Below are 22,142 nucleotides of genomic sequence, written 5' to 3' on the forward strand. Positions count from 1 at the left end.
AACAAAACCCCTCCCACTCCGTCAGTCGATTCGTCACATTGAATATAAAATTTTATGTTGAAATCAGGTTGTGTAAGCACTGGTGCTGAAATCAAAGTTTGTTTCAAAATGTCAAAAGATTTCAAGGCTTCGTCCGTCATGGTAAATTTCTTTATTTTGTCTTTCTTGAGGCAGTCGTGCAGCCGCCTGCTACGGTCGCATAGTCCTGTATGAGACGTCGGTACCAGCCCGACATACCCAGGAACCGTCGTAGTTGCTTCGGGGTTTTTGGTACCGGAAAGTCCGTCACAGCCACCACTTTATTGGCATCTGTCCTTATGCAACCATCCCCGACTACGTACCCTAAGTAACGAACCTCTTTAAAACAAAAGTTGCTTTTCTCTAAATTTATAGTTAATTTAGCCTCGCGAAGACACCGAGCAACCTTTTCCAACAGGCACATATGGGACTCGAAATCTACAGAACAAACTAACAAATCGTCTAAGTAAACAAATACATATTCACGTAAAGGGGCCGGAATGACCTTGTCCATGGGACGACACATTCGTTGTGCTGTATTGCACAACCCGAAAAGCTTGACCGTGAATTGGTATAGGGTTCGGCCAGGGACAATGAAGGCAGTCTTTTCGCGGGACTTCTTCCCGAAAGGAATCTGCCAGAAAGAGTCATTCAGGTCGATAACGGAGATAAATCTGGTGTTCTGGAGCCGGCTCAGGATTCCATCAATATGGGGTAGCGGGTACGCGTCCTTGATTGTCTTTCATTTACTTTCCTCGCGTCCAGGCACAGGTGGTTTTTCGTCCCTTTTATTACCAGTGATACCGGCGAATTCCAGGTGCTGTTGGACTCCTCTATTACTCCCAAGCTTATCATACGATCCATCTAGGCATAAATTAGTTTTTGAATAGCTGGGTAAAGGCGCTGCTTTACTGGCAGATTTTCGTCGACAACCTCGATGGCATGCTCTTCCTTGTCGGTCTGGTCTAACCCTAATACCGCGAAGGACGGGAATTGGGCCTTTACACGCTCCAATATTGCCTCTTGTTCCGCCGTTACCACGTGTTGCACGGCGTCAAATGAGAGGTCACCCTCAGCGGGCACGAGCTCCGCTACACTGGCAACATTCACACCATCATTCACTCCCTTACTGACCATGCTCATTTAAAATGCCTGCCAAAAATCTACCCCAAGGTATACTTCTTGTTGGAGGCTAGGTACGATTAGAAACTCCAATTCTTTTGTTGTGTGATTCCACCCAACTGGTAACTTTATTACCCCAACCACGGCGGTTTCCTCCTCGTTCGCGGTCAGGACATTCTGGCCTTTGATTGGCATAATAAAGGGTTCCTTTCCCCGAAGGAGTGCAGCTGAGTCCTTTCCTAAGCAGCTGGCGCTCGCCCCTGAGTCCAAGGGAGCCAGGACCTCATGACCTCCTATTTCAGTTTTAGCAAAAAACCTTTTACGGTCACTATAGTGGCAATTATTTTATTTTTCAGACGCTTAAAATATCTCCTCTTCTCACGAATTTTCTCTATTTTCTTAAAATTTCTTTTCTTCCTATTACTATGTATTGTTTCACAAAAATCCTTCTCCTAGCTTCTTCATACTCAATTTTCCTTTCATGAAAACTCTTAGTTTCCCGCGTCGCCCTCTTTTCTTTTACTTTAACTAGTTCCCTATCTACCTCTTTTTTTTGTAAAATCTTTACTGTGGTACTGGCTTGAGTCCCCGGTCAGCCCCACCAGTCTCGGGTTTCCCTGCTGAGGCTTAAAAACACAAATGGACGAATCACTCCATAAGCAAAACAAACCATATTGTGAAACGAGGAGGAACATTTATTTGGCTTTTGTGCTTCTGCCGGGTTCTTCACATAGTGATCCACTGGCATACCGTACGAAAAACACAACATTAGGTGAAAAAGAGAAGCACACAAGGAATTGACAGTAAACTTGGACACGGAAGGACTAACGGGAGGACGAACACTATTCGGATTGGCTGTGGGTTGGTGTTGGGGTGGACGTTGAGGTTTCCTATCAAAAGCTTCTATTCTTGCTTCCCCTAACTGTTCTGGAAACTCGAAGCCTACCTCGCTGACCACACTGGACCTGCTCTTATTATACTCAGTTGAGCAGAGCTCACAGAGTATATTAACTATGATTGGATAACGGTTGGTTGTACAGGTATAAAGGAATCGAGATATCAAAATCATCAGTATCGAAAAAAAATTCGATTGAGCTATGTCCGTCCGTCCGTCCGTTAACACGATAACTTGAGTAAATTTTGAGGTATCTTGATGAAATTTAGTATGTAGGTCTGGGCACTCAGTCCAGATCGCTATTTAAAATGAACAATATCGGACTATAACCACGCCCACTTTTTCGATATCGAAAATTTCGAAAAATAGAAAAAGTGCGATAATTCATTACCAAATACGGATAAAGCGATGAAACTTGGTAGGTGAGTTGAACTTATGGCGTGGCACCGCCCACTTTTAAAAGAAGGTAATTTAGAAGTTTTGCAAGCTGTAATTTGGCAGTCGTTAAAGATATCATGATGAAATTTGGCAGCAACGTTACTCTTATTGTTATATGTGTGCTTAATAAAAATTAGCAAAATCGGAGAACGACCACGCCCACTTTTAAAAAAAAATTTTTGAAGTAAAATTTTAAAACAAAAGTTAATATCTTTACAGTATATAAGTAAATTATGTCAGCATTCAACTCCAGTAATGATATGGTGCAACAAAATACAAAAATAAAAGAAATTTTCAAAATGGGCGTGGCTACGCCCGTTTTCATTTAATTTGTATAGGATACTTTTAATTTCATATGTCGAACAAAACATTACCAATCCTTGTGAAATTTGGTAGAGGCTTAGATTCTAGGACGATAACTGTTTTCTGAGAAAAAAGGCGAAATCGGTTGAAGCCACGCCCAGTTTTTATACACAGTCGACCGTCTGTCCTTCCGCTCGGCCGTTAACACGATAACTTGATCAAAAATCGATATATGTTTATTAAACTCAGTTCACGTACTTATCTGAACTCACTTTATATTGGTGTGAAAAATGGCCGAAATCCGATTGTGACCACGCCCACTTTTTCGATATCGAAAATTACTAAAAATGAAAAAAATGCCATAATAATATACCAAATACGAAAAAAGCGATGAAACATGGTAATTGGATTGGTCTATTGACGCAAAATATAACTTTAGAAACAATTTTTTAAATGGGTGTGACACCTACCATATTAAGTAGAAGAAAATGAAAAAGTTCTGCAGGGCGAAATCAAAAGCCCTTGGAATCTAGGCAGGAATACTCTTCGTGGTATTACATATATAAATAAATTAGGGGTACCCGACAGATGATGTTCTGGGTCACTTTGGTCCACTGGTCCCTGGTTTGGTCGATATCTCGAAAACGCCTTCACATATACAACTACCACCACTCCCTTTTAAAACCCTCATTAATACCTTTAATTTGATACCCATATCGTACAAACACATCATAGAGTCACCCCTGGTCCACCTTTATGGCGATATCTCGAAAAGGCGTCCACCTATAGAACTAAGGCCCACTCCCTTTTAAAATACTCATTATCGCCTTTCGTTTGATACCCATATCGTACAAACAAATTCTAGAGTCACCCCTGGTCCACCTTTATGGCGATATCTCGAAAAGGCGTCCACCTATAGAACTATGGCCCACTCCCTTTTAATATACTCATTAACACTTTTCATTTGATATCTATATTGTACAAACGCATTCTAGAGTCACCCCTGGTCCACGTTTATGTTGATATCCCGAAAAGGCGTCCACCCATAGAACTAAGGCCCATTCTCTTTTAAAATACTTATTAACACCTTTCGTTTGATACCCAGTTTGTACAAAAGCATTCTAGAGTCACCCCTGGTCCACGTTTATGGCGATATCTCGAAAAGGCGTCCACTTATAGATTTAAGGCCCACTCCCTTTTAAAATACCCATTAACACCTTTCATTTGATACCCATATCGTACAAAATAATTCTAGAGTCACCCCTGGTACACCTTTATGGCGATATCTCGAAAAGGCGTCCACCTATAGAACTAAGGCCCACTCCCTTTTATAATACTCATTAGCACCTTTCATTTGATACCCATAATATACTCATTAACACTTTTCATTTGATATCTATATTGTACAAACGCATTCTAGAGTCACCCCTGGTCCACTTTTATGTTGATATCCCGAAAAGGCGTCCACCCATAGAACTAAGGCCCATTCTCTTTTAAAATACTTATTAACACCTTTCGTTTGATACCCAGTTTGTACAAAAGCATTCCAGAGTCACCCCTAAGGCCCATTCCCTTTTAAAATACTTATTAACACCTTTCGTTTGATACCCATATTGTACAAAAGCATTCTAGAGTCAACCCTGGTCCACCTTTATAACGATATTCCGAAAAGGCGTCCTCCAATAGAACTAAGGCCCACTCCCTTTTAAAATACTCGTTAACGCTATTCATTTGATACCCATATCGTACAAACAAATTCGAAAGGCGTCCACCTATAGAACTAAGGCTCACGCCCTTTTTAAAATACTCATTAACACCTTTCATTTGATACCCATATCGTACAAACAAATTCTAGAGTCACCTCTGTTCCACCTTTATGGCGATATCTCGAAAAGGCGTCCACCTATAGAACTAAGACCCACTTCCTTTTATAATACTCATTAGCACCTTTCATTTGATACCCATATCATACAAACAAATTCTAGAGTCACCCCTGCTCCACATTTATGGCGATATCTCGAAAAGGCGTCCACCCATAGAACTAAGGCCCACTCCCTCTTAAAATACTTTTTAATACCTTCCATTTGATACACATGTCATAAAAACACATTCCAGCGTTACCCTAGGTTCATTTTACTACGAGGTGATTTTCCATTATTTTGTCTCCATAGCTCTCAACTGAGTATGTAATGTTCGGTTTCACCCGAACTTAGCCTTCCTTACTTGTTTTCTATAATAAGTTTTTCGCCTCTTTTGCCTTGAGCTCCGCCAACGAGTCCATTTTTATGTTGAAGGTCAAGTTGGCCAGGTACGGTGTGCCACTGATGATGCCAACCAACTCCTTTTCAGGGATCCTCTTCCGCAAACGGAACGTCATGTTGTGGACTTCGGAACAAAGGTCGTCGAAAGCTTCTGCGGGCAGCTGTTTCCTCTCCATTATTTCACGGATTATCTCATAGTCGGACTCGGCGGACTTGAAGTGGCTCAGCAGCTCGGCCTTCAGCTCATGACAGCCAAAGTCGGGCTCCTCTGCGTGGTCTTCAAGGACCTGCCACTACCACTTAAAGACTCCCCCTGTGTGATAGGGGTTAGAATATGCCCACGGTAGGTATACCGGTCGTAAAAGGCGACCATAATACCGTGGGTACCCAATCCATGAGTAAGGTGTTTTACTCGAAAGGTAGCAGGGTGGATGCGGGTATCACCCTGTGGACCCTAGGCAAGGTCTTTATAAACACTGCTACCGCGGGAGCAGGAGAAGCCAGTGTGATCTGATGCTCTGCATCGAACGATGCTGTGTACTCAGGTCTCACCTCCTGTCCTGGGATGGCCCCCTTGTGGGAGCATCGCGGTGGTTGTGGTTTCAAATAAGAGTTCACTTTATGACACGCTCTGAGTAGACTTGTTTTCCCTTGGAGGCGCATGACCCAAGGGAATTCGGTCTCTTGCTTGTCACAGTATACCCAATTTCATTGAGAAACTGACCTTGAGGGGCAGATGAAAGGTTGGTCACATCCCATAATTGTGGCAACCGGAGATGCCGGCGAAATATGGTGAAACAGGGTTGAAAGATGGTGAAAGAAGAAACGTATGTCTATCGTCAGCCGAAAAACAATCGATAATTGTACGAGTGGGCCGGTGCTCATCTGGTCTTTTGAGATGTTTGAGGCTGCTTTAGACTGCGTAGCGAATAGGAGGCGTTCGCAGAATGGATGGCCACATCGAAAAATGTGGCAGATTTAACGTTGTTAGATCACTGCAGTGCGGCGAGCTGCTGATGCAAAGATATTGCAGGGGCGGGAAAGCCCTCCAACACAGGTCTATGGTTGAAAAGGTTGGCCACAGCCCTAAATTGTGGAATAAAACGGAGCGTAATTGAAGAATAATGAAGAATAATGAGGAAGATTATACAACGAAGCGAGTTATTAGAAGTTGTATACCACAGTAGCAAATAATGATGAATATGTGGGCATATATAAAGTAGCAAATAATGCAGAGCAGAGTTGCAAATAAAACTGAATAGTACGTTTATCTGGGTTCAGTTGCAACATGATCATGAACGCACAAGTACCTGTGACTAGCGAGATGTGTCTTGATGCGCAAGTGGGTTATTACCATGATTAGTGAAGATGTATCTTGCGACTGTTTGTGTCGTAAGTACTTGTGAGCATCACTGTCTGTTGTTGCCACATCAGATAGTTTTATTCACAAGGAATTATATGACGCTCTCACTCTATAGGACATTTAAGTAGCTATTCATGAGGAAGACACTTGCGCTGATAGATTACATAGGTAGTTGGTTCACGGCGAACGGGCGTTTTTGATCATAACATATGGTGCATAGCGTTGGAGGGAGGTGCCGCCTTCAAGCAATGTCTGAGCAAAATCAGCTCTGTCGTTAACAATGTATTATACATTGTTGTAACACTGCAGGACAGAAAAGGTTGGTCACATTCCTAAATTGCGACAAAACACAAATCTTGATCTGATTGACCTGACAATTAGATACCCGAGATTATAAAATCAATGAAAGAGGGATACTGAGGCAAGCACGGAACTCGCGGTGGAGTTGCCGTGCAACCGGGTGCTATTACCCGAAAATGGAAGAGGAGGGTGGATAGTCCTCCTCGGCCAAACCAAGGCTGGTGGACTTGAACACCCCAGCTCACCGATTGGTACCAACTTGTTGGGCCGAAGATCAACGGACATTGATCTGTGTTTTACACCGGAGGTAGGTCTACCAAGACAGGGACTCCTGTAAGCACTTATCGACCACTTCAAGGCACCGTCGGAAACCAGACAATGAAATTACGTGAAAAGCTGGAAGAAGGAAATTTTATGCTGCTCGTGCATCTTTTCCACCCGAAGGATGAAGCTTTCGACGCTTATACCTTTACCGGTCCCATCGAATTTGATATGCCACTTTTCTGAGTCAAGTTTTTTCCATTTTTGAGGGTTATTACCATCTCGCTCGGTAGCCCGGTTGCTATTCGGAGTACCATCGCGTCCGGTAGTTTCCCCCCTCTGGTTCTGAGGTTGGGGCGTGGATGACAAGGCGGTCCGATGTCCCGACACTTGCGCAGACGCCTCCATCTCTCCCACGCGGCCACCAAGGATTCCAACATTGGCTTTGATGTTCCGCACCTCTGCCGCTATTTCTACAACCAAATCTTGCTGTTGCGCCATAATTCGGCTCAGCTGTTCAACGCTGGTTTCGTTTTCATTGGCGTCAGCGCGAGGAACATTAAGACCCCCGGAAGCCGCTGGTGGTGCGTTCACCATAGGAATACCGCCCCCTGGTTACCCACGTCTTCAGTGTCAGACATTTGGCACACAAAATCGATCTTCTGAGAAAAAACTAAACTATTTTCTGAGTCGTTGAACGATACCCCGTTCGCGAAAGAGAGCCTAATCGGCCGTTCAGGGCCGAAAGATCCGAAGATCCGCGAATCGCACCTATTGAAATAGTCTGTGGGCACAAAGTCGACGACTCTGGGAATACCAGTGTCGATTTGATTAAACACCGAACCAGCGATCTGGTTTTCTAGCGCGGCCCTAGTACGGCTTCTAGTTTGAGGTCTATTGGTGTTGAGTATCCCCAATCCCCAACAACTCTGTTTTCGACTCCCTTCTCTTTCTCAGACATTCACTGTCCGAACAAAAACAACGGGACCTGTATTAAAACGTGGAAAAGACATTAAAAGCTGTAAATAAAGCTGTAAAACCCAGACACCCTACTGTACACCGAGATATGAGATATTTCCTAACCCACAACCACCCCAAGAAGTGAAAGAAACGAACCAAAAAAAGCTAAGAAAGTGAAATAAAACAAGTAAGGAAGGCTAAGTTCGGTAGTAACCGAACATTACATACTCAGCTGAGAGCTTTGGAGACAAAAAAGGGAAAATCACCATGTAGGAAAGTGAACCTAGGGTAACCCTGGAATGTGTGTGTATGACATGGGTATCAAATGGAAGGTACTAAAGAATATTTTAAAAGGGAGTGTGCCATAGTTCTATAGGTGGACGCCATATCGGGATATCGCCATAAAGGTGGACCAGGGGTAACTCTAGAATGTGTTTGTACGATATGGGTATCAGGGTTGAGTCATTTTGAAATGAAACAAATCAAAATAAAAAATAAAAAATTATTCATCATTTTAAATTTTTTGATTGATGAATAAAAAGTTATTTTTAATTCAAGCATTTCTTGAATAATGTATAACATTTTCTCGTTATTCAAAATATTCTAATTGATGATAAACGCCCATTCTTATTTTTGCAAATTTTGAATAAAGAGTTGAGTTATTATTCATTATTTACAAAATATGGAATAACAATAAAATTTTAGTTTTTATTCAGTTATTCAAAAATAAAAAAATAAACCATCGAGATGCCCTGAAAATATATATTGAGATGATTTTGGGGAGTATTCGCGCGGTTTTTTGGGGGGCCGTTTGGGGGTAATTTCTGGTACACTTTGGCATGGTTTAGAGGAGTACCTCGGGGTCCTCCCGGGGTCATTCCGTGACCTTTTTGGGACTCCCTCGGGTTATTTGGGGGTCATTCCGGGATGATTTTGGGGACTCCCTCCGGGTCATTTGGGGGTCATTTCATGATGGTTTTGGGTACTCCCTCGGGGTCATTTGGGGTCATTCCGGGAATTTTTTTGGGAACCCCTCGGGGCCATTTGGGTCATTTCGGGATGGTTTTGGGGACTCCCTCGGGGTCGTTTCGTGGTCATTAGGGGGTTATTTCGGGATGGTTTTGGGGACTCCCTCGGGGTCATTTGGGGGTCATTCGTGGGTCATTCCGGGATCTTTTTGGGGACTCCCTCGGGGTCATTTGGGGGTCATTTCGGGATGGTTTTGGGGACTCCCTCGGGGTCATTTGGGGGTCATTTCGTGATGGTTTTGGGGACTCCCTCGGGGTTATTTGGGGACAAATAGACTCGATCACCTGATTTTAAAGGTACTGTAACGGTCTTATACTGCATCTCTATCACCCGCTGACGATAGCCGTATGATACGACCTACATAACATTAAAAAAGTCTCAAGTGACATAACTTCGATATCTAGAGAGTGCACGCAGAAGCTTATGAAAATCAATATAAACCATATGTGCAGAAAAAACGGGAAAAGCTGGAGAGCAGCAATTCTGTCGTAAGTATGATTTCCTGAAAATCTTCGACACGCTATAGCAGCTGATTTTATTGTAAAAATTTTGGAATCAGTCTAAAAGGGAATTTCATAAATAGCATAGTTGTTGAAATCGCTTTAATTTTCTAAAATGTTACCCAATGGGCAGTAACTCCCAAAAATCGCCTGGTACTAATCGACCAAACATCAGCCGTTGTACAAACGTAATCAACATTTTTTAATATGGTACGAAATTCATCCATATTTTCAATAAATCTGTTTTGTATGTGCTTTCCCAAGGTTCTTCTAGATAAGTGCTTCATATGTGCACTTTCATCTTTTGATAAAATATCTGTGAACAATTATTAACTAAAAAGTATTTAACACTCAGTATAAGAGAATTAAAGTGGGTTGGTGTCGAAATTCTGTATGTACAAAATTCTAAAAACAAAATTCTGCTTTTTAAAATTCTGTTTTTTTTAAATTCTGCTTTCAAAATTCTGTATTACAAAATTCTGTATTGCAAAATTCTGTATTAAAATATAATATTAACAATGTTAGAGAAGTCATGCATTCATAATTCCGGAAGTCGAAACACCGGAAATCAATATTATGGAAGTCAATATTCTGGAAAAGCCGATCCACAACGGCTGCGCCATGCACAGTAATTCTGCGTAGAACACCTTTCTGTATAGGCGGCCTTCGGCCGCGCTTATAAAAAATAACCCTGGGCTACGCCATACCAAGTCCGGGTGTGTGGTATAAACGTGGCTACCGCCACGGTGATGTCCTTCTGCGTAGTACACCCTTCTGCGTATGACGAAAATCACAAAACTTGAATAAAGCAGAATTTTTCGCATTAGTAATGCAGAATTTTGAAAAAGCAGAATTTTAGAAAGCAGAATTTTAGAAAGGAGAATTTTAAAAGCAGAATTTTAAAAAAGCAGAATTTTGTTCAAGCAGAATTTTTTTGCAATTTACAGAATTTTGTCACCCAGAATTTTGTAATACAGAATAATGACACGCTCCAAATTAAAGTTATTCACCATCTATTAATTTTCTGAATGACGGCATTTCAACTGTGGAAAGGGGACTCATACTTTCGAGCACATAGGTAACAACATAGTCTTCATATTTTTTCTGACGGCTCGAACGGTTCAATTTTTTTCTAGCACCAGATGTACTTTTCTCCAGCTTTTCCCGTTTTTTCTGCACATATGGCTTATATTGATTTTAATAAGCTTCTGCGTGCACTCTCTAGAAGAAAACATGCAAATTAAAACAAAATTTTTTCTTATTACGCAGATATCGAAGTTATGTCACTTGAGACTTTTTTAGGAAACTTTTCAGGAAATCATACTTACGACAGAATTGCTGTTCTCCAGCTTTTCCCGTTTTTTCTGCACATATGGCTTATATTGATTTTCATAAGCTTCTGCGTGCACTCTCTAGATATCGAAGTTATGTCACTTGAGACTTTTTTAATGTTATGTAGGTCGTATCATACGGCTATCGTCAGCGGGTGATGGAGACCCAGGATGAGACCGTTATAGTACCTCTAAAATCAGGTGATCGAGTCTATTTGTCCCGAAATTACCCCGAGAGAGTCCCCAAAAAGATCCCGGAATGACCCACGAATGACCCCCAAATGACCCCGATGAAGTCCCCAAAAAGATCCCGGAATGACCCCCAAATGACCCCGGGAGGACCCCGAGGGAGTCCCCAAAACCTTCCCTAAATGATGAAGTCCCCAAAAAGATCCCGGAATGACCCCCAAATGACCCCGGGAGGACCCCGAGGGAGTCCCCAAAACCTTCCCTAAATGACCCCCAAATGACCCCGAGGGACTCTCCAAAACCATCCAGAAATGACCCCGAGGGAGTCCTCAAAACCATCCCGAAATGACCCCTAAATGACCCCGAAATGACCCCGAGGGAATTCTCAAAACCATCCCGAAATGACCCCCAAATGACCCCGAGGGAGTCCCAAAAACCATCCCGAAATGACCCCCAAATAACCCCGAGGGAGTCCCCAAAAAATCCCGGAATGACCCACGAATGACCCCCAAATGACCCCGAGGGAGTCCCAAAAAGGTCACGGAATGACCCCGGGAGGACCCCGAGGTACTCCCCTAAACCATGCCAAAGTGTCCAAGAAATTACCCCCAAACGGCCCCCGAAAAACCCCGCGAATACTCACCAAAATCATCTCAATATTACCCTAAGAAGCTTCAGAACTACACGCGAACTGGTTACGCATATGGGTATATTTTCAGGGCATCTCGATGGTTTATTTTTTTATTTTTGAATAACTGAATAAAAACTAAAATTTTATTGTTATTCCATATTTTGTAAATAATGAATAATAACTCAACTCTTTATTCAAAATTTGCAAAAATAAGAATGGGCGTTTATCATCAATTAGAATATTTTGAATAACGAGAAAATGTTATTCATTATTCAAGATATGCTTGAATAAAAAATACCATGTTATTCATCACTCAAGTTTTCTTGAATAATGAATAAAAATTAATTTATTATTTTTTCGTCAATGGTTATTCAAATTTGTTGATAACGCCCATCCGTGATGGGTATCAAATGAAAGGCGGTAACGAGTATTTTAAAAGGGAGTGATCCTTAGTTATATAGGTGGACGCCTTTTCGAGATATCGCCATATAGGTGGACCAGGGGTGACTCTAAAATGCGTTAGTACGATATGGGTATCCAATTAAAGGTGTTAATGAGTATTTTAAAAGGGAGTGGGCCTTAGTTCTATAAGTGGACGCCATATCGATATATCGCAATAAAGGTGGACCAGGGGCGACTCTAGAATTTGTTTGTACGATATGGGTATCCAATTAAAGGTGTTAATAAGTATTTTAAAAGAGAGCGGGCCTTAGTTCTATATGAGGACGCCATTTCGAGATATCGCCATAAACGTGGACCAGGGGTGACTCTAGAATGTGTTTGTACGATATGTGGCCAGGGTGATCCATAACATCATCTGTCGGGTGCCGCTAATTTATTTATATAAGTAATACCACGAACAGTATTCCTTCCAAGATTCCAAGGGATTTTGATTTCGCCCTGCAAAACTTTTTCATTTTCTTCTACTTAATATGGTAGGTGGCACACCTATTTTACAAATTTTTTTCTAAAGTTATATTTTGCGTCAATAAACCAATCCAGTTACCATGTGTCATCCCCTTTTTCATATTTGGTATATAATTATGGCATTTTTTTCATTTTTCGTAATTTTCGATATCGAAAAAATGGAAGTGGTCATAGTCGGGTTTCGGCCATTTTATACCAAGATAAAGCGAGATCAAATAAGTACTTCAACTAAGTTTAGTAAAGATATATCGATTTTTGCTCAAGTTATCATGTTAACAGCCGAGCGGAAGGACAGACGGCTGGCTGTGTATAAAAACTGGACATGGCTTCAACCGATTTCGCCCATTTTCACAGAAAACAGTTATCGACAAAAAATCTATGCCCCTCACAAGGATTGGTAAATTTTTGTTCGACTTATGGCTTTAAAAGTATTCTAGACTAAAATTTGACTTAAAAATTTTTATTTTTAAGTGGGCGTGTTCGTCATCCGATTTTGCTAATTTTTATTGAGCACACATATAGTAATAGGAGAAATTTTTCTGCCAAATTTCATCATGATATCTTCAACGACTGCCAAATTACGGCTTGGAAAACTTTTAAATTACCTTCTTTCAAAAGTCGGCGGTGGCACGCCCGTTGTCCAAAATTTTACACATTTTCTGTTCTGCGTCATAAGGTCAACCCACCTCCCAAGATTCATCGCTTTATCCGTTTTTGTTAATGAATTATCGCGCTTTTTCGGTTTTTCGAAATTTTCGATATCGAAAAAGCGGGCGTGGTTATAGGCCGATTTCGTTCATTTTAAATAGCGATATGAGATGAATGCCCAGAAATCTACATACCAAATTTCATCAAGATATCTCAAAATTTACTCAAGTTATCGTGTTAACGGACAGACCGACAGACGGACGGAAGGACCAACGAACATGTCTCAATCACATTTTTTTTCGATACTGATGATTTTGATATATGGAAGTCTATATCTATCTCGTTTCTTTTATACCTGTACAACAATCCGTTATCCAATCAAAGTTAATATACTCTGTGTGCAAAGTACGCTGGGTATAAAAAATGAGGAGTTCACTAAACAGTTTTGTATATATTTGGAAGCAATCAAAATATACAAAGAAAGTAAGAATCAAGCAAAAGAGTAAAAATGAATGTGAGCCAAAATAACTTCACCCAAAACCCAATAAAACAAGTAAGTAAGGCTAAGTTCGGGTGTAACCGAACATTACATACTCAGCTGAGAGCTTTGGTGACAAAATAAGGGAAAATTACCATGTCGGAAAATGAACCTGCGGTAACCCTGGAATGTGCTTGTATGACAAGGGTATCAGATGGAAGGTATTAAATAGTATTTTAAAAGGGAGTGGGCCATAGTTCTATAGGTGGACGCCATTTCGGGATATCGCCATAAAGTTGCACCAGGGGTGACTCTAGCATTTGTTTGTACGATATGGGTATCAAATGACAGGTGTTAATGAGTATTTTAAAAGGGAGTGGCCCTTAGTTCTATAGGTGGACGCCCTTTCAAAATATCGCCATAAAGGTGGACCAGGGGTGACTCGAGAATGTGTTTGTACGATATGGGTATCAAATTAAAGGTATTAATGAGAGTTCTAAAAGGGAGTGGCCCTTAGTTGTATATATGAAGGCGTTTTCGAGATATCGACCAAAATTTGGACCTGGGTGACCCAGAACATCATATGTCGGGTACCGCTAATTTATTCATATATGTAATACCACGAACAGTATTCCTGCCAAGATTCCAAGGTCTTTTGATTTCGCCCTGCAGAACGTTTTTATTTTCTTCTACTCATTATGGTAGGTGTCACACCCATTTTACGAAGTTTTTTCTAAAGTTATATTTTGCGTCATTAAACCAATCCAATTACCATGTTTCATCCCTTTTTTCATATTTGGTATATAATTATAGCATTTTTTTAATTTTTCGTAATTTTCGATATCGAAAAAGTGGGCGTGGTCATAGTCGGATTTGGGCCATTTTTTATACCAAGATAAAGTGAGTTCAGATAAATAAGCGAACTAAGTTTAGTAAAGATATATCGGTTTTTGCTCAAGTTATCGTGTTAACGGCCGAGCGGAAGGACAGACGGTCGACTGTGTATAAAAACTGGCCGTGGCTTCAACCGATTTCGCCTTTTTTCACAGAAAACAGTTATCGTCATAGAATCTATGCCCCTACCAAATTTCACAAGGATTGGTAAATTTTTGTTCGACTTATGGCATTGAAGGTATTGTAGACAAATTAAATGAAAAAAGGGCGAAGCCACGCCCATTTTGAAATTTTCTTTTATTTTTGTATTTTGTTGCACCATATCATTACTGGAGTTGCATGTTGACATAATTTACTCATATACTGTAAAGATATTAAATTTTTTGTAAAAAGTGAGCATCTTCGTCATCCGATTTTGCTAATTTTTATTTGTTACACATATCGTAATAGCAGTAACGTTGCTGCCAAATTTCATCATGATATCTTCAATGACTGCCGAATTACAGTTTGCAACACTTTTAAATTACCTTCTTTTAAATTTTACTAACTTACTATTCTGCGTCATAAGGTCAACCCACCTACCTAGTTTCATCGCTCTATCCGTCTTTCGTAATGAATTATTGCACTTTTTCGGTTTTTCGAAATTTTTGATATCGAAAAAGTTGGCGCGGTTATTGTCCGATTTCGTTCATTTTAAATACCGATCTGATATGAGTGCCCAGGAACCTACATACTAAATTTCATCAAGATAACTCAAAATTTACTCAAGTTATCGTGTTAAGGGACAGACGGACGGACGGACATGGCTAAATGAATTCCTTTTTTCGCCCAGATCATTTTGAAGTCTATATCTGTCTCGATTAGTTTATGCCGTTACAAAATTAATATACTATGTGAGCTCTGCTCAACTGAGTAAGAAAATGTATATAAATAATGGATATTTAATCTATATATATAAAAATGAAATGATGTTCGTTCCTGTCCATGGTTTGGGGCCGATACGAGGCCAATTTTATTCATTCTTTTTTTCATATTATAGGGATCAAATAGGGGAAGACTTTTAGCAAAAAGAAATTTTAAAAAATTTCTAGGGTCTTGAGATATAGTTCAAAACGTGGGCCCGGATAACCATACGATTTTTTTATATAATATGGGTCTCGAGATATAGGCCAAAGTGTGGACTCGGGTACCCCAAGAATGTGTTTATACAATATGGACATCAAATGAAAGCTGTTGATGAGTGCTTTAGTACATGATAATTTTTCGTACCCCTAGATGACTAGGGTCTCGAGGTATAGGCCAAAACGTGGACCCAGATACCCCTAGAATGTGTTTATACAATATGGATATCAAATGAAAACTGTTGATGAGTTCTTTCATAGAGGGTAATTTCTCATACATCTGGGTGACGAGGGTCTCGATATATTGCCCAAAACGTGGATCATAATAATCTTAGGATGTGTTTTTACATTATGGGTATCAAATGGAAGCTGTTAATGAGTACTTCAATATGGGTATCAAAAGGAAGCTGTGCTGATGAGTGGTAATTTTTCTCTGAGTGACGAGCGTCTCGAGATCATTTCATGTGTACAACATTTTTTGAGTAAATATACGATATTTTCGATTTGTGTCGTGCTGCTAAGTTGCAAATTTTTTTCGAAGGAGAGTAAACATAAACACCGAGGGGTGTACACTGTTTATGAGAGATGCTTCAGCACACAAAGATATGAGCCGTTTATTTTGAAAGTGGCATAAGTCATTTCCAACTCATGGTCTTAAATGCATTGTTATTTTTGAACGAATGCATATATAGATGGTTCTACAATTATAAAATAATAATAAGAATTGCATCTTTTGGATATTGGACTCTAAAAAACTGGAGGCGAGGAGAGCTACAAACAAATTACCACTGAACCTAAACGACATGAAATGACTTATGCCACTTTCAAAATAAACGGCTCATATGTCACATTTCGTTGCTGGCTGAACATTTCTACCGCTTTGTATTTGTTATACAATTCAACTGTGAGAAGTGTTCGTACTTCTACCACTAAAGTGGTAGATTTATCACCTTTTTTCCTGAAATATAAGTTCTACCACTTCTACCACGCAAACTTAAAAAGAGGTGATAGGTTTTTATAGAAGTTTTCTGAAGAAACCTTATTTTTTCCACAATTATTCAGAGAAGTGTAAGTCAGTTCTTACGAGGGTGCTTAGATAAATTTACGTGAACTTAATGATGCACTTAGAAAAGCGCTAAAATTTTTTTCTTACATCTTACATCATATATCCCATATCCATACCATCCTCCATACACATACCCTTACATCTTACATCTTACTTTCAATATTTCCCCATACCGTGAGGAAAGATGTTTACACATCAAAAATATTCACATATGATATTAATAATCTCACAACTGTGATTTTTCTTAATTCAGGAGCAGAAAGGTATAAAAAAGTTAGCGCTATGAATTTTTATTCATATCGATTAATGATTCGCGAAAACGAAGAATCTCACCTTCTGATATGCAGAAGATTGTTCCACCAATTTGTCGTGGATATTAGAGGTTTACGCCGATCAGTTTATCGGCGGCGGCGGCGTAAGCGGCGCACCGGCGTACGCCGGTGTTCTTACTTTAAAAGCTTGATTTTTCTATTTAAAAAATAATATATAGGAAAGGTTTTGTTTATATGTATTTAAGGAAATCAACGTGTTGGCCATTTCGGAAATATCCGGGGTTTTTGCATCAAAATCTCGCAGACCGTTCAAAAATTTTCAGGAGTAGCTCCTTGTGAAGGGATTGTCCCTCGTTCGCATGCTCCAGAGAGGCTTCGAACCTAACCCCGGTATTTGGAATTGGTACTGCTGCGTCTGCTGAAAAGAAATAGAGATACATAAAATAGTCACACTTTTGCCTGTATATCTCGTGCAAAGCGTAGTTGCACCTAGGGTTAACTCCTAATAATCGTCGCGAACACAATTTCTTTAAATCATTTGTCGCTCCTTGGCGGTCACGCATAAAGGCGACTTAGGGTTGCTATGAATGGTCTATTAATACTCATGACTATCGTGGCACAGGGCGCCTCCAGTTTTTTCGGCTGTTTTTAAGAGCTAAAATTTCCGATGTGCGAACAGTAGGAATCCCTATCACCAGTCGCTACCACGCCTCCTGAGCCTCACACCATATGCCAGTACAGAAGCTATAGGACTGCGACTTCGAACTCATACCTTCGTCGACGTCACTTTCCTAGAAGTTCTAGGTGTAGCTCCAAATACTTTCCAATGGAAGATTTTGTCGCGCTATGCTGCCGAGCTACACTTTGAAACGTTAGGGAGTGACTATTCGGCCAAAGATGCCGCCCTCGAAATCATAAGCAGTCTAAGTGGATGTCATTGCATCATGGGTGAAAATCCGTGTAATCCTCGGCGCATCTACATAATTAAAATTTTACAAGGACCCTGTATAAAATTTTTAAAATGTAGACCAAAGATTGCAGACGTTTGTGTTCACAACATTGATTTCAATAGTCTTCGTTAAATAAAATTTAGAATGAAAGTCGACGGATTTTAAGTTGAAAGTTGTTAACTACTGTTTTTCGGCCTTACGTTATAGGAGGTCATTATGGATGACGGCGTAGCTTCAGTTTTCAGACAAGTTCGACTGTCGGCTGCGTTAGGGTAATATCACACACGGTTAATAGTTCCACTGTCTTGGGAAAGATTTTGCTTCACCACTTTGAGTGTTCTTGCGAAGGACAAAGCTTCACCTGGTAAATATATGTGCCTACGTATTCACAATTGTAAAAGCAGCCGTAACGTGTAGGTGATATTTAAACTTGGTTGATAGGCTATAATCAATGTGATTCACTCCAAGGGACTAGTTTTGGATATGGCCGCCAACTTTAGGAAATGTCAAACCGGGAGACTTGGGTGTTGAAGGATGAAGCGTGAAAATCAAAATTAACATTTCAGACGCTATTGTATAGTTTCGCAAATAAACAACAGATGTTTGAATGTAAGCCCAAGTGATTTTCAAACCCTTCTCATAAGTACATATATCCTCAACTTAAGTATGAGGTAAGAATAATTTCAAAGGAGTGTTTATGCCCCTAGAACCTACTAAAGGATTTTGCATCACTGATTTCTCTTATTCTTGAGGACAGTTTAAAAACATGTTCGCCTTGAGTCATTTTATTTGAATTAATTGTTCATTACTAATTTTTTCAAAAATGCAAAGTGAGCATATAAATTTATTATATAACTTTTCTTTTAGTATTTTATTTTAATAACTTGGTGAATTGGGTGATGGGAAGTCCGTGTTAAGCTGACATCGAAAGCGCCTGTTATTTTAAATAACTTTTGAATAGTTATAAAGAGTTAAATTTCGGAATTAGTTTCTTATAACTGGCAGTGATGCGCATCCGTTGATACCACTTTCGACCATATCCGAACAATTTTCGACATGAACAATAAATGGCCTAAACAGTCTTAAACGAGTAGAAAATATAGTAACGCGCCGGACGCCGCGCCGCCACGCCGATATTTTTGACATTCGGCGGCGGCGTGCGAAAAACGACGAAAATCGGCGGCGGCGGCGGCGTTTATCGGCGGCGTATATCTCTAGACTATAACTATATCAAATTCAACCAGACTAAGTTACGGTCCGAGGAATACGTTCACTCACGGGATGCAGTGAATAACGATGGAAATGTGAATGACATCGGTAGAATGATCATATTAACAGCAACATATACTGGTAGCCCGCGGTACATGCATGAATATGCAGGGAATGCCATGGCGTAGGTTTGCGCTTATGGACGATCGGATCTATTTAATACTTTTACATGCAATCCCCAATGGAGTGAAATCAAAGACCATTTGTTTCCTGGCCAATCCCAAATTGATCAACACGACATAACTACACGTATTTTCAAACTAAAACTAAAATCACTTATGGACTTTATTGTCAAACATAGAGTGTTTGGGGAGGTGCGTTGTTATATGTATTCCGTTGAATGACAAAAGCGAGGATTACCGCACGCACACATTTTGATTTGGTTGGTTGATAAAATTACACCGGATCAAATTGATAGTGTGATATCAGCCGAAACACCGGATCAAACGATTGATCCAGATTTGTTCTAAGTCGTCACAAAAACTCTGATACATGGGCCTTGCGGTGCATTGCATGTGAACTCTCCGTGCATGGTTGATGGAAAACGTTCGAAGCGATGGATATCCGGCATATCGTCGTCGATCCACTGATGACAATGGTGAATCAACGATAATTAAGATGGGAAATCAAAATGTTGAAGTTGACAATCGTTGGATTGTTCCATATTGTCCATTGTTGTCCAAAACATTGAAAGCGGATATTAACGTGGAATACTGTAATTCCGTTAAATCAATTAAATACATTTGCAAATATGTAAATAAAGGAAGCGTAATGGCTGTATTCGGCGCAGTCCAAAATGAAAAAGATGAGATTAAAAAATATCAAATGGGACGTTATATAAGCAGTAACGAAGCGATATGGTGAATTTTTTTATTCCCAATACACGAAAGACATCCAACAGTCGTTCATTTGGCGGTTCACTATGAAAATGACCAACGCGTTTATTTTACTCCTGAAAATGCAGCGCTTAGAGCAACAAGTGCAACGTCCACAACTTTGACTGCCTTTTTTCATTTATGTCAATCGGACGATTTTGCACGAACATTGCTATATGCAGAAGTGCCACAATATTTCACATGGGATAAATCCAGGAAAACATTTCAAAGGCGAAAACAAGGAAAACCAGTTCAAGGTCATCCTAATATGTACTCAACAGATGCATTGGGACGCATTTATGTAATTCATCCAAAAAAATGCTGAGTGTTTTTACTTGCGATTGTTGTTAATTAATGTTCGTGGCCCAACATCATTCCAATCTTTAAGAAGAATTAATGGTGAATTGTGCGCTACATATCGTGAAGCATGTCAACAATTAAATTTGTTGGAGGATGATAAGCATTAGGAAGATACGCTTGCCGTTTCAGCTGTAACAGCCAGTCCACATCAAATACGAACATTATTTTCGATAATAATTGCAATGTGCTCCCCATCTAATCCATTGGAATTATAGAATAATTTCAAAGATTATATAGCAGATGATATTTTAAACCAAATGGGTCGAAATACTGCAAATTATGAGTTGGAATTCACATTGGAAATTTGCAATGAAGCATTGATAAAAATTTACGGCATTTGTTTTTCGATGTCAAACAAATCGTTAGTACAATTGGGCATGCCAGCAGCAAATCGTCCAATGCATGATATGTTCAATGGAGAACTGGAGCGTGACTACCATTCTGATTGTAAACACATTTGTAACATAAAATTTAACGAAATTGAATGACCAACAGCAACATGTTTATGATACAATCATTAATATTGTTAGCCATGAAACTGGTGGATTGTTTTTCTTGGATGCTCCTAGGGGAACAGGCAAGACCTTTTTGATTTCATTGATATTAGCAACAATTCGATCAGATAATAACGTTGCATTGGCACTCGCTTCTTCCGGAATTGCGGCTACATTACTGGAAGGCGGTCGAGCAGCACATTCTGCATTAAAGTTGCCTTTGAATATGCAGGTAAATGAAACACCAACATGTACTATTTCGAAAACATCTGGAATGGCAAAAGTTCTTAAAGTATGTAAGCTCATCGTATGGGACGAGTGTACTATGGCACACAAGAAATCATTGGAAGCACTTGATAGAACTCTGAAAGATCTACGAGTCAGCCAAACAATCTTTGGAGGTGCCATGATTTTATTGGTTGGAGATTTCAGGCAAACATTACCTGTGATCCCAAAATCCACGGCTGCAGATGAAATCAATGCATGTTTAAAATCATCGTATTTATGGAGATATGAAAATACGATTAAACTTACTACAAACGTACGTGTTCAACTACAAAACGATCCGTCATCAGCAGAATTTTCACAGCAATTACTGAAAATCGGATATGGCCAAATGCCTGTCGATCCAACAGGAATGATTACATTGCCTAACAATTTCTGCACTTTTCCACAGTCTAAAGAGGCGTTGATACAGAGTGTATTTCCAAACATAGTTCAATTACAAAAACTATGATTGGCACAGAGAAAGAGCAATTTTAGCTGGGAAAAATAAGGACGTCAATGATATAAATGCAGCTATTCTGGATCAAATACCTGGTGACATAGTTGCATATAAGTCAATGGACACTATTACTGATCAAAATGATGTCGTAAATTATCCAACTGAATTCTTAAACTCACTCGATTTACCAGGCCTACCACCTCATAATTTACGATTAAAAACTGGAGCACCGATTATTATGCTGCGCAACATTAATATGCCACTCTTTGCAACGGTACCAGACTCGCTGTGAAAAAACTAATGGGTAACGTTATCGAAGCAACAATTTTGAAAGGGAAATACAAAAGAGAAGTCGTTTTATACGTTTGTATTTCCCTATTCGACTTGCCTTCGCTATGACAATTAATAAGGCGCAAGGACAGTCTCTACAAAAGTGCGGTATTAATTAGAATACCCAACTTTT

The sequence above is a fragment of the Eurosta solidaginis genome, chromosome X, assembly GCF_040869045.1.
Source record: "Eurosta solidaginis isolate ZX-2024a chromosome X, ASM4086904v1, whole genome shotgun sequence".
Classification (NCBI taxonomy): domain Eukaryota; kingdom Metazoa; phylum Arthropoda; class Insecta; order Diptera; family Tephritidae; genus Eurosta; species Eurosta solidaginis.